Source organism: Centroberyx affinis, unplaced genomic scaffold (genome assembly GCF_046629955.1).
Source record: "Centroberyx affinis isolate AG114_WGS23_722 - 3 ecotype Tasmania unplaced genomic scaffold, CSIRO-AGI_Caff_v1 ptg001873l_1, whole genome shotgun sequence".
NCBI classification, from domain to species: Eukaryota; Metazoa; Chordata; class Actinopteri; order Beryciformes; family Berycidae; genus Centroberyx; species Centroberyx affinis.
This window is the reverse complement of record NW_027280247.1, coordinates 224,019-237,787: the sequence shown is the minus strand read 5'-3', so window position 1 is coordinate 237,787 and position 13,769 is coordinate 224,019.

Below are 13,769 nucleotides of genomic sequence, written 5' to 3'. Positions count from 1 at the left end.
TCTGCTAAGGTCTCTATCAATGGGTGCCTTAAATTGTTGGTTGGGGCCCATTCGTTATCTTCACTACATCCTCACATGACATGAGTCACAATATGTTTTCATAAGCAATGGTTCACCGGATGACAGGCTGTATTTCTTATTTGAATCATGGGCTGAAAATTCTTATGAACCTCAGATATATACAGTATAAAATGAGGAGTCTCCCTGTAAATGTTCTTGTGCTAAAGCTTCTGTAGCCTGGTTTCTTAAATCACAGGTAGAGGACCACGGTGCTAGGGTGAGAAACGACTCCAGACCTCCTCCCTAATTATAACTCATCCTCACTTTTCAGTGGTTATCCAAAAGAAGATAAAAAAAACATCCATTTATCCTAGTTTCTACTTTTCTGAATTGTGTTACTGTCCTTGCACTTAATTATTAGTTGACCAATTTGCACTAATGGTATTTCACAAAAGTTAACTTTTATATGAGCCCAGATTTTGCATTCCAAAGTTTTATTTTCTCCAGATTTTTGTCTCTTTACTAGATTTCCTCAGTTAAATTTGCGGCATTGAGAAATTTGTGCATGATAAATTCAAGGCTGAATTGTGCTTTTTCTACACAATAATCTTCAAGACAATAATCTTGTTTCTGAATAAAATTATGTTACTGAAAGCTGTTTATTTGAATGACATACCTGTTATTGTCCTGCTCTTAGAATTTCAATACTGTAGGGGTAAAATGTACAAATGTGCCCACTGGCAACTATATTTTGCAGTTTTGACATTTGATGAAGTTCACTCCAAATACAAGTTATTCAGTGACATGTTGTGTAGCTAAGGTCGTATATGTGTGCTTGTTGATTGATGAACTTACCTCACAGTCTGCAAAGTCAGTTTTAGGTTACAATAAATCACATTAAAATGTGGATCCGCAAAAAAAAGTGCCTTAATAACCCCTGACTTGATTATGTATTTCTTATCAGTCATAATCATGCTGCATATCTGTATTTATGAGGTGTGTGTGTGTGTGTGTGTGTGTGTGTAATTGGCTCATATCTCTGCTGTTAAATGAATTTAGATAATCCTCTTTTTCTCCGCCCCTCCTTCGCTCCCTCCCATCATACTAAATAAAGAGATCGTGAGATGATGCTGATGTTGTCAAAGCCATCTTCCTCCATCCCTGGCACTGTAACATTAGAGCTCCACTACCAGCGTTGTGTCGCGTTGCCATCAGAGTTGCGCCAACGTGACGTTCTCCCTGCTCCACAGAGCGTATTGACTTCTGAATGGATTCACCAGAAAACAATCAATTCAACTTTATTTCAATGCGGGAGAACGCGTGCGTCAACCATCGAGAACTGAACCTTGGCGATTTTTTCGCTTGGACGCAGCCATCGGATGCAACGCAACGCGAGCAGTGGAGCATCTTTCACTGCTGGTAAAGGAATCATTCCTTCGATGGCTGATGGCTGATGGCTGTAGTGGAGCAGGGCTGTAAGCACGCTGGGACCAGAAGGACTCATTTGTGTGTGTGTGTGTGTGTTTGTAGACGGATTCAAATCCATGTGCCTATGCATACAAGCACGCATGGATGTAGAGATGGAAGAATGTCAAGAGTATAGAAACTCTATGGATAATGAGGAATGGAAAGGAAAGGAGAATGAAATCAAGAGAATCGTAACACATGCTATACATATTACTGGCAAATCAGTGTCAGCTGTAGGGCATTTGAGAGATGGCATTCCAACATGAAACGGCAGGGCGCTCCTTTATCCAACCTTTATCCAACAGTGGAATACCATTTCTTACATGAGAAGATGTATGAGAAGCAAATCTAAAGAGAGAGAGAGAGAACAAGACAGAAACAGAGAAAGATGATGGTGAAAAGAGAGTGAGTAAGAGTGATGCGGTAAAGGAACAAGGATGAGAGATACAAGAAAAAAAAAAAAAAAACACTACAGCACAGGGAACACTGATAAAGATAATGATTCATTGATGATCCAGGAGAGCGGGAGAATGTGGAACGGAGAGAAAAAGTGAGAGGTGAGAGGACATAGATGAGATGTGAAGGATAGAATGAAAGCAGCCAATGTGGAACGGAGAGAAAAACAGCGAGAAGAGAGGAGTTAGATAGTCGGGAGGTGATGGGGAGGCGGTAGGCAGTGCAGTCAGGCGTGGCACGGAGGCCAGGAATTGGTAGTAAACATTTAGTGAGGCAGAGATGAGAGTCCAAGGGACTTTTGAACAGTAGATTGTCTCCTCTCTCTCTCTCTTTGGTGCTACTCTGAGCTGCCCTCTGCCTTTTTAGGGAGTCATCTGCCAAATTGGATCGATAAGTAATTAACACTTTGGCTCTTTGCTGCCAAGTTCTCTTCCCTCCCTTCTCTCTTGCTCCGTTTCGTCTGTCTCTCCCAGTTGGCCTACAGACAGACAGAGAGAGAGAGAGGGAGAGAGAGAGAGAGAGAGAGAGAGGGAAAGAGAGAAAGAGAGATTCACCCATGCACAAATTTACACACACTTTACTTCTTGGGCCTCCACTGTGCTCTTGGGGGTTGTGAGCCCAGGCAGTGGGGGTATCGATCCCCGCTGTCCTGGAAAAGACTCTCTGTTCCGTCCAAATACCCACTGACTCTCTCTCTTTCTCTCTCTCTCTATCTCCCTCTGTCTATCTCATCCAATCCCTCCTCCATCCCTCTCCCGGTTAGTGTTGACATTTGCCACCTGTTGATGTCAAGGGGCCTCTCTCAGGAAAAAAGTTTCCAGCTGATGTTACCTGATACTCTTGATACATACTGTATATACTGTATGTTATGGTGTATATATATATATATATATATATATATATATATATATCAATAGTGAATACTATAGTGAATGAAATAGACACTGACATGACACTGATTCTAAACAGAGACAAGTAGGGAGTGAGACTGAGAGAGAGGAGAGGTGAGGGAGATAAAGGAAGAGAGAGGGAAAGGAATGAGCAAGTGTGGGGAGAGAGAGAAGAAAAAGGCCAAGGGGCAGAAAGAGAGACCGCGAGGAAGAGACAAAAAGGGACAGAGAAAGAAACAGAGAGAAAGAGAGAGACGGAAAGAAGGAATTCAAACGGCCAGAGCAGCAGAGAGAATGACAGAGACAGAGAGAAAGAAAGAAAGAAAAGACAGAGAGACATAGCAGGGAGAGATAACAACAGCCCAGGGCCAAGTAAAGGGTTTGATGTGCGAGGCCTCAGTGCTGAGCCCCATCATCAATCCTATTGGCTAATCAGATGTATAGCTGAATTATTGATAAGTGATGCTCATCAATTATTGCAGTGCTACTGCATTTGGGCCACAGACAAATAGAGAAGGAATGAATCTGAGGTAGTGGCTTAGCCGGAGCAAACTCACGCAAACACTAATCACACACCTATGGATGCAACAGAGGAATGCACCGAATACATGGACATGCACAGATGTAAAGTCATCCATGAATGAAGACATACACACTGAAGCATGCAACGCAAACATAAAGACACACACACACACACACACTCTCTCTCTCTCTCTCTCTCTCTCGGTCCAGTGGCCCCTTTCACCTCATCACCATGAGACCTGTCACTCAGTAATGACATCACTGTTCCCCAGAAATAATAATAATATTGTATCTTATCTTGTATCATAATCTGCATAATCCCCCCACCTGTACTCTCTTTCTGCCTTAAAAATGGAGCTGGTAAGGTTCTAGATCTCATCACAGCAACAGACAGCTTTGAGTTGGAAACCAGTCACTTCACCAATGAATGAGAACAACAACACTGTAGTTGGCTGAAGGCGTTGATCTGTACTGCACTTCCCTTGCCTTTGTAGACATTTAATAGGCTAGACTTTCAGAAAATGACATCCTTAACTCCAATAGTTGAGGAAAACACATGGACCTCATGGGGTCCATGTGGAACCCACTGAGTATTGGCCTCTAAGGACTGGAGGACAGTTGAGAGAAACTCAACACACACACACACACACACACACACACAGTGTATATGGATGAGCTGCTGGGCTGTGGAGGATGGAGAAGACCCAGGATTCAAGTCAGAGGAGGAATAGCCGCTGATGAATCCCAGGAGAAATCAAACTCAGAGTGACAGGCAGAAAACCCAGAGCTTCTCATAGTCCTCCCTGTCATCTTTGTCTGCTGCCTTCCTGATACCACCTACCACCTAGTATATTCTTATACCTCAACATCGAGCTACTTGTAATTTTCATCCAAGAATATCAACATTAGAACACGAAAAATAGACAAGTATAAAGATAATTTTTGGGTGAAATATTTGGTAATGCTTTATTTTACAACCCCTAAGGGACTGTTCGTTATTTATGAGGGGGGTGGGGGGATGGGGGTGCAAAACGGGGGAGGCACGTCAAATTATATAAGCACTGGGGAGGGACGTATGTTTTTTATTTTGGCTTTAAGGGAGGGACATACAACTTTAAATGGTTGTATTTTGTATTTATTTTAAATACGTTTTTTCTTTTCAAAATACGTGTTTTACCGCTGTATGGGACTGACTAAACTTGGTATCTCCCACCCCACCTTAACCGCCCATTGGACGTGGTGCATGCATGACAATAGTGAGTCCCGTATGGTGACCCCTGAACTCTATTTTGAAGTATCATAGCGTTTTCTTAGAGACGATCTAAAACTAGGATAGAGAGCGTGCTTCACCAGAATTTAAGGGTGTCCTTGCAGCATTTATCAGCGAATGACACATAAGAGAAATTTGCTGTTGTATTGCAGTCGACAAATGACAATCAGTTGCGACAAAAAATATTTTGTCTAATAGTCGACTGTTAGAGGAGCTGTTGCTCCCAGACTCTGGGCCAGAGGGCGGGAGGAATCCGAGTGGATGGCTGGACTATGAATATGCCTTTGAACTATTCTCGTCCTTTTTCATTGTGCTTCCACCAAGAATATGGTTCCGGGATGTTTTGATGGACAAAGAATACGGCAAACCCGTGGTGCTGTTCAAGCAGCATGCAGGTGAGCAACTGCTAGTGCTGAATTATGGCACAGCATCCATGCAAAGTGTCCTGCTCCGTATAGTCCAACGAGACGACGAGACCCATGACCAAACAGAGGAGCAAAACATCAACATAGACCTTGTTTATCGCACCCTCGATTCTATGGTGAATGAGTATGATAGATCGTAGCAACGATGCTGCTTTGCTGTGGAAAATCACATTCAGAACAATGCCAGCTTGGTGTGGGTTTGCGTCGTGTCCGGGCTCATATTCTTCACAGTCACAGTCCCTACAGGAAAGACACCTGCCCCTCCAAAGTCCAGGTTTATCTTTCATTGCGTTTCAGATTCTCAGCGGCTCTCATACCCAGAGTGCACTTTGGCTACACGGTGCGCATGCGTTCACAGTGAATGTGAACGCACGCGCACCGCGAGGGGAACTGTCAGGGCCTATTATATTCTAAAAAAATAATATTTAAAAAGTCATCAGTTCTAATTTTATTTTATCAATTCATAATTTGACAATCAACATCTATGGCTGGAAAAGGTCAGCCTTTGCTTTTTATTTTCTCCAATACCTGAATATAATAAAATATGGTTATTTATGGTGGAGGGAGGGTCATGCATTTTCCCCCAGTCACTCGGGGAGGCTCAAGGAAAAATATTTGTAGCTCCGGGGAGGGTCAACTACTGTACAAATTATCTTAATGCATGGGAATAATTAATGGTTTAATTATATGTTTCTATGTAATGTTGACTGCATGACCTAAGACTCTGAATGTAGCGACTTCTTTTCACACATATTCTCTCCATCACTCCCACGTCCAATAATGTAGGACAGCTCAAAGGACTTTCCTCCTGACTCCACCTCCCCTCTAAGCTCATGTGGACTTCCAGGTAGTCTAGAATGACATGTGGCCCATCAGTTTATGTGACTACCTGTGTCTTCAAAGGTGCGGGGTGTTTTAGAAAAGTGGCCATCAAGATCCTTAAGAAGAGGCCTGATTATGTCCAGGATGTCAAAAAAGAGGTAAATTATGCCTCTAAAAGTATGGGTAGCACATGTTTCCTTGCTGAGATTTTGCCTGGTCATGCTGAAAAGAGTCAGCATTCTGGACCGAGATAAGTGCAACTTGGTGAGATGTTATGAAAGCTTCATGCATCAAGGTATTTGAAATGCTGAACATGAGTCTTTCTAATTTCATGATGGAGCATGATTTAGAGCCCCTGTCTCGAAAGGAGATAAGACCTATCATACAGCAGATACAGACTATGTGGCTTTGACAGTTCTCTTACCAAGCCAAATGGAGCCAAATATCTATTGAGTGAAATATCTAATATTCATCATTAAAAGCAATCTGAAAAATACTAATTCACTATACATTTAAAACAAAATTCAAAACTTAAATTTTCAGTTATGGCATGTGATCTTTATTGCTGCCTTTGTAGCTGCAGCTGGTCATGGCTTTTGAGACTCTGAAGAGCATGAGTGTGATTCATACAGACCTAAAACGAGATAACATTGTGCTGGTAAATCATCTGGAACAGCCTTTCAGAGTCAAACTGATTGACTTTGGCTTAGCAATTCCTGCCATTCCTGCCTCAAAAGTGAAGCAGGCCTGCACCCTTCAGACTCTCTCTTTCAGGTGAGTTCTACTGAGACCTGGACAGCTCATTTACTGTCCATGAAGCTTCGGCCACCACTGTCTCTGTCCATGAAGCTTCAGCCACCACTGTCCCTGATGATGGAGCTTTGGCATTTTACTTAATTTACAGAGGTCAAACCCAAGAAGAAGATCCGCCAACTCTATAATAGGGTGACAAGGGCCATATGTTGCCCTATGAGGAGTGAATACTGATACTGACCCAAGTAGCCTGATCATGGAATTTCCGACGAAGATCAGGTAGCTCTACTGCAGAGGCACTGTGACAAATACTAGCAAGCACATCCACAATTAGGACACATCTGCTATAAGTTAGACAATGTGAAAAATGCTGAACTTTGGTGTAAGAGATTTGTGTGTGTGTGTGTTTGTTCAGTGCAATGTGACAGTTGAGCAAACATACACACACACACACACACACACACACACAGACACACACACACTAAAAATGCATGCACTTCGCTCTCCATCTTTATAGCAATGTCAGTTTTGGAAGGATTGTCTGGCTTTAGGATTTGGATGGATTTGGATACTGCCACTGTCTGGACACTGTCACCGGACACACGTATAAATGTTTTTGTCTGAAAGTCAAAAAGATGAAAGATGGAAGCCATGTACTTTTCAGACAGCAGAAAACTGAAAGCTCCCTACTGCTTTAATATATTAATGTAAAGTACTCATAATCTGTTTACATACAATGCATGCCACCTACTATAGCTTCTCATTTGGTCTTTCTGTTGCACATAACCATTTTGTGAAGAGAGGGTCGCACTCAGAGATATATCATTCACTTGATTTAATTGTTCATCTGTCTTTCTGTTGCACTGCATAAGAAATCATGCTTCCCCACCAGAAGGCTAGTTCGACTTCCAAAACTCCATTGCAGTTGATTGACTCCCTTTTCAGTATTTACTTTTCTTCTCAGAGTTCTGTGACTCCAGCTTAACTTTCTGACCCCCAACTAAAACCTCCATATCCTGCTCTTCCGAATCTTATATCCAATGACACTCTCTGACTTTCTCTCTCTCTTTCTCTCTCTCTCTGTCTCTCTCTGTCTCTCTCTCTGTGTCTCTCCAGATGGAAGTTGAAATGAATCTAAATTAATGAATATCATTAGAGCCTCTTAAATAGCTGGGCTGTATTACTAACCCCTCTTGGCTTTATCTCCCTCCGCACATGGGTCCCAGACAGCAAACCTTTCTGGGAGATACAGATAGAAAAGGCTAACCACTGTTTTATTTTTTTTTCTTCCAACTGGAAGGAAATGTTCCCTCTTTCTTTCAGCAGGGGAGCGAGGCGCGGCATAATGAGTTCTGTGCTTAACGAGGGCAGTCTAATGCCTGCCGACATGTTTTTACTGCCGATATCACTGTCCTACAGTCTGTTCACTTTTAGGCAACACGAGCCACCAAAGATACTGCCAATGAATAACATTTTACATTGTTTCAATATGGGGCTGATATTGTGTGTGTGTGTGTGTGTGTGTGTGTGTGTGTGTGTGTGTGTGTTTTCCCTCTGGAGGTAGTAAAATTCTGAATTAAACATCCCTCCTGTGAAGATTTATTTCCTCCTCGTTTTCCCATGGAATATCAAAGCGGCCTTGTGCGCTTCAAAAAATAAATAAATAAATTAAATTATTAGGTTTTAAATATAGTAAAATAACTTCTACAGTTGTCGTGCCATAATTGGAGTCCTTAAAAAATACCAAAAAGTTAATGAGTGACTGATTACATCTGTTTATTTGAGAATGGGACAATGAGTAATATTTCAAACTTTTCAAGCTCAATTAAAATTCAGAAAATTAGAAAATTGCTGGATGAAAGAAACTGAAAATACAAACTTTGTCTTTTTTTATTTAAAATAAGTGGATTTTGATCACTTAAGTTTTTTTGATGACTTGAGCTTTGATGAATAGGTAAAGAGTGGCACCTTCTTACTTCCTTCAGTTGGGAGCCATTTCCAAAATGAAATGAAGAAAGTCATTCATGCTTTTATCGCCTCATATTTAGATTACTGGATCTCTTTATTCTGGAATCAATAATTGTGCCTTTTTCACCTCCATGTATTTGATACAAACAGAAGAAATAACATAATTCCAATTCTGGCATGTCTGCACTGGTTACCTGTTAGGTTTAGAATCAAATTTAATATTTTACTGATCACTGTTAAACTACAGTTAGGTCTGGCCTCAAGCTATATTGCAGACATTTTAACCATAGGAGCCAGTGTGCAGCTTCAGACCCTCAGGAAGGGCCCTTCTTGCTGTTCCAAAGTCTTGGCTTCAGACTAAAGGTGACCAGGCTTTTGGCTTCAGGGGTCTTAGGCTTTGGATCGACCCACCTGTAGAGCTTAGACCAGCAGAATTACTATCCTATTTTAAAGCTCCACTAAGTGTTTTTCCAACCACTAGAGGGTGACAGAAACCGCAACACATTTGTAAATAAAGCACAGCAAAACAACTGCACTATGGAGGCCCCTAAGGACAAAATGTGCATAAAGGTTAATAGCTAAGCTAAAGAAACCTATGGAGAGGGTCGCCAGTTACCAGTCTCACTTTGCCAGATTTTGCTCCCTCTGAAGGTTACATGTCCCACAATGACAAATGAAGAGGTAGGTAGCAAGTTTACTAGTTTAACAAGTTTACTCGCTCGTTTCATCGATTCCACCATTAGACAGCCACGGATTATCCACCGGGCCGATTGGGCCGGTGCCTGGGGGCCTCCGACCTCTAGGGGCCTTGAGCCCTGCTACACCGACGCGGAGGCCCAGCCCGACACCGAAGCGGATGGCAGAGACCCGGTGGCGGGTACTAAATTAGCAGCCCCACCTCAACTTGAACCTGACAAACCGCAACCAGGACCTAAGCATGGATCACCAATGCAGGAGGACTGGTTCAACAGTCAAGGAAGTACAGGTTACATATATTATTATTTGCTATAGGTCTATACGCAGAGCAGTATGAATCGATCGCTGTGTGTGTGTGTGTGTGTGTGTGTGATTGATGGAATAATCTGAATCATAGAACTGTATTGGTGGAGGTGGGGCAGTATGTGCTTGCGTATGCCATTGAGCTGCACACTGTAGGGTAATGCGTTGATATTGTTGCAATCATGTGGTGTAAATCCTGTATGATGATCTACAGGTGTTGATATTGTCCTTAAGGATTTGATCATACGCTGTAGCCTGTCAGTGTAAATCCTATATAAGCTACAGGTGTTTCCAACAGGTGCGCTACAGAGCACCACTTTTAAACAAGCTAGTTTAAAAAGAAATGAAAAGCTGCTGACAGGACCGGGAGGATCTTTGACTCGGTGTGGATTTTGACAACAAGCTTTAGAAAAGAAGTGAAAACAGCAACACATCTGGCCCCTGTGTGTGGGTATTGGTTTATATCATTATGTCTCAAGGAAAGCACACATTAGTTTCAGGATTGGTTATATGGTCTGAAATCGCTTATTGCAGGTTTAACTCACTTCATAAAACATTTTTATACACTTGCTTTTATGTGATGTCTTTTAGTGTTGTTTTTTCATTGCTATTTACCTTCTATTCATATACTTTCATTTTGTATTACCTTCTTGTTTTACTTGTTTTAATTTATTTTATGAGTCTAAAGTTATTTCATTGCTAAAGCGTGTTGTAAACAGCGCTGTACAAGTTTCTTCTTTGTCTTCTTCTTCTTCTTCTTTTGATTATTATAACTGATCTGTTGAGCAGCTGGCTCATTTGCTGTGGACATGTGTGTCTATACAAACATGGTTGTGCAATTATACATGTGTGTGTGCGTGTGTGTGCGTGCGTACATGTGTACATGTGTATGTGTATGTGCATGAGAGTGTGTGTAGGCGTAATGTGGTAATGGGCTTCAGATCTCAGCTGAGGATTAATGTTCTTAATGTGTTCATTGTGTAGCAGTGATAACCATCCTTATGACGCAATATGACGAATGAGACATAGAAAGATACCCTGTAGGCTATATTTGCACACACATACACACACACACACACTAATACACAAACACACACATACTAGAGGTGCACTAATAGTATCTGTAGTATTGGGGTACCGATCCTGCTCCCAAGGACTTGTACTCAGATCTGCAAATGCAGCTGTCCCTATATCGATATTTATTGACAATGCTGAAATGCTGAAATGCTGCTACTTGTGAAGTTCTCCAGTTCAAAGGCAAAGCAAGATAAATTGTATTCTGTTTTATCACATATGAGCTGCTACACTGCTCCTTATATATCAACTTATTCTGAATAGGTTGCTTTTGAAAGTCCAACAATAAGGTGTGTTTGATCAGCTGTAAAAAGATTATGAGAATCCCTATCCTCCAGCCGATGTTATGCAGCCCATTTTCTATTTCATTATTATCATTCATCATTGTTATTTATTTTATTTGATTGAAGAATGCTATACAATGGTCAGGGCATGATTTGATTCAATGAATAAATAAAAACAATTGATGCATTTGTTCCTGTAATTGTTTTATAATAAGCCAACAATATGTTCCATGAATTTGAAATGCCATGTTCTGTAAATTGATATACACTCACCTAGCACTTTATTAAGAACACCTGTACACCTGCTTATTCATGCAATTATCCAATCAGACAATCATGTGGCAGCAGTGCAATGCATAAGATCATGCAGATACAGGTCAGCAGCTTCAGTTAACGTTCACATCAAACATCGGAATGGGGGGCAAAATGTGATCTCAGTGGCTTTGACCGTGGCATGGTTGTTGGTGCCAGACGGGCTGGTTTGAGTATTTCTGAAACTGCTGATCTCCTGGGATTTTCACGCACAGCAGTCTCTAGAGGTTACAGAGAATGGTGCGAAAAACAAAAAACATCCAGTGATTGTTGATGAGAGAGGTCAGAGGGGAATGGCCAGACTGGTTGGAGCTGACAGAAAGGCTTCAGTAACTCAGATAACCTCTTTACAACTGTGGTGAGCAGAAAAGCATCTCAGAATGCACAACACATCGAACCTTAAGGCGGATGTCACTTTGGTAGCCGGTTGACACTGAGCTGAAAGCTGATACCTACCCAGTATTAGTAAGGTGTTCCTAATAAAGTGCACGGTGAGTTTACTTGGCATATTGTTTTAAAGGTTAATTCCGGTTATTTTCAACCTGGGCCTTATTTTCCTAGTTTTTGCGATCATGACAATTGATTATGTTCAATATAGTCAATAGTAATAGTAGTCACTTAATTCACTGTAGCGCTTAACATACCACTCAGCTGCAGGGAGCGCTGCTCTCCAATACACACCCAGAGGGCCAATGCAAACTCAAACAGTCGAACCCAAAAAGCTATTAAGACACGTTCTTTCAACATAATAATGCTCACACTGCAATGAGACTTGCCTACATCCAATTTTCCTATTCTCCATTGCCTGAAACGTATTACCCAATCCACCAGACAGAGAATTAACAGCCAGTGCTGACAGAATTCCCAGTGTTCCAGATCTCCCACAGGGAGTTCAGCTGGTGACACAATGTCGGAAAATTGGGCTGCAAATCAGCAGTCCATTATTCATGTCTGTCATGCTTGTCCCTGCTATCTGGTTGTAGGACTGATACATGGACTAGGCGTGAGCTACTACAGCTCAGCTGATTGGTCACAGCATGTCATAGTGCATATTGCACTATGCCTTGCAGGCTACAGTGTAATGTACTGTACTTGTAATACTTGTATAATGACGACACAATTCAAAATTGAAACATGTTCATGTTTAAACTACTTACATTCAATTTCACCTATAGCCACTGTTGTTGATCTTTTGGGAATTGCAAAAAAAACTGATGTGTGAATAATATAATACTTTATTGATCTCTGTAGAGAAATTAAATTTTTTGCGTCACACTTAAGCGGGGCAGATGCTACAAAGTCTAATCAAGCCAACTTCCAGTTTAATGAAGAAAATGAAAACAGCAACAAAAACTGAATGGAATTGTTAAGCTTCATGAGTTTTCCATTGTAGGGATATTTGCATGTCCTGGTATAATGGACACTCACAATGGTCCTGGATTTCAACAGTATTTTGGTACTTAGTCAGATTTAGACAGATCAAATGACAATGATTAACACGTTGGATATTGACCATATTGGAAACTCCTTGAAGTTGAATGTCAGGAATTGTGAAATAATAATAATAATAATAATAATAATAATAATAATAATAATAATGAGAAGAAGAAGGAGAAGAATGACACCACTCAAAACAATGTGATACATTAGGAATAAATCCATTGAAGGTTTTCCTAGCAGTATTAGCGTAAGTTGACAATGACAATTTATTGGTCAATTGTCTTGAAATATCTAGATTCAATTGTGATATCAGTAAATGATATGTATGAATACACATGCACATCACTCAAAGCTGTGCCTGTTTATGTGTGTGTGTGCTTGAATGCATCGGCTGGCATATGTGTGTGTATTAGTCTTTGTGTATGCATGCGTGTGTGTGTGTTTGTGCTCCATGCTGCTGATCAATGCCCCCCCGCCTGTGCTTCAGCTCTCTCGTAATTACACCTGTGTCTAGGTTGTCTGGGTGTCTGCCTGTTTAAAAGATCAAACAGTCTCCACCCGCACCCCCCCTCTCTCTCTCTCTCTCGCAAGGTACAGATCTAAGAAAAGCCAGTTGTCGCTCTAAAAGGTCACTGGCTGTGTTTTGATGCCGCACAATTGTGTTTTTTGTGTCATCCGTGTGTCTCTTTTCTTTTTTCCTCCACGTCTTACTTTCATGTAGGGAGAATGAGCCAGTCAAATGTCAGGTGCTCAGGAGTTATTATTGATCAGAGGGGAGAGCAATTGTAAAGGTGGAAAAGGTGAATCAAAGAAAGAAGCAAACACACAAAGAAAGAGAGAAAGAAGAAAAGACAAGAGTGACTGTTTCAAAGATAAAATTACTCAATTTTAACAGCTATTTCTAGTCCACATTGCCCAGCCACTTATTTCAGAATGACACAAAGCATGGTAAATTCTTTTCCAGTTAAGGGTTAGCAAAATCAATATATGATCAGTATTACCTATTGATTACCAATTCCTCCCAATTCCTTACCCTCACTTGGGTTACATGCCTGCATACCAATGGCCACAGTTAGTCCCTCTTTTC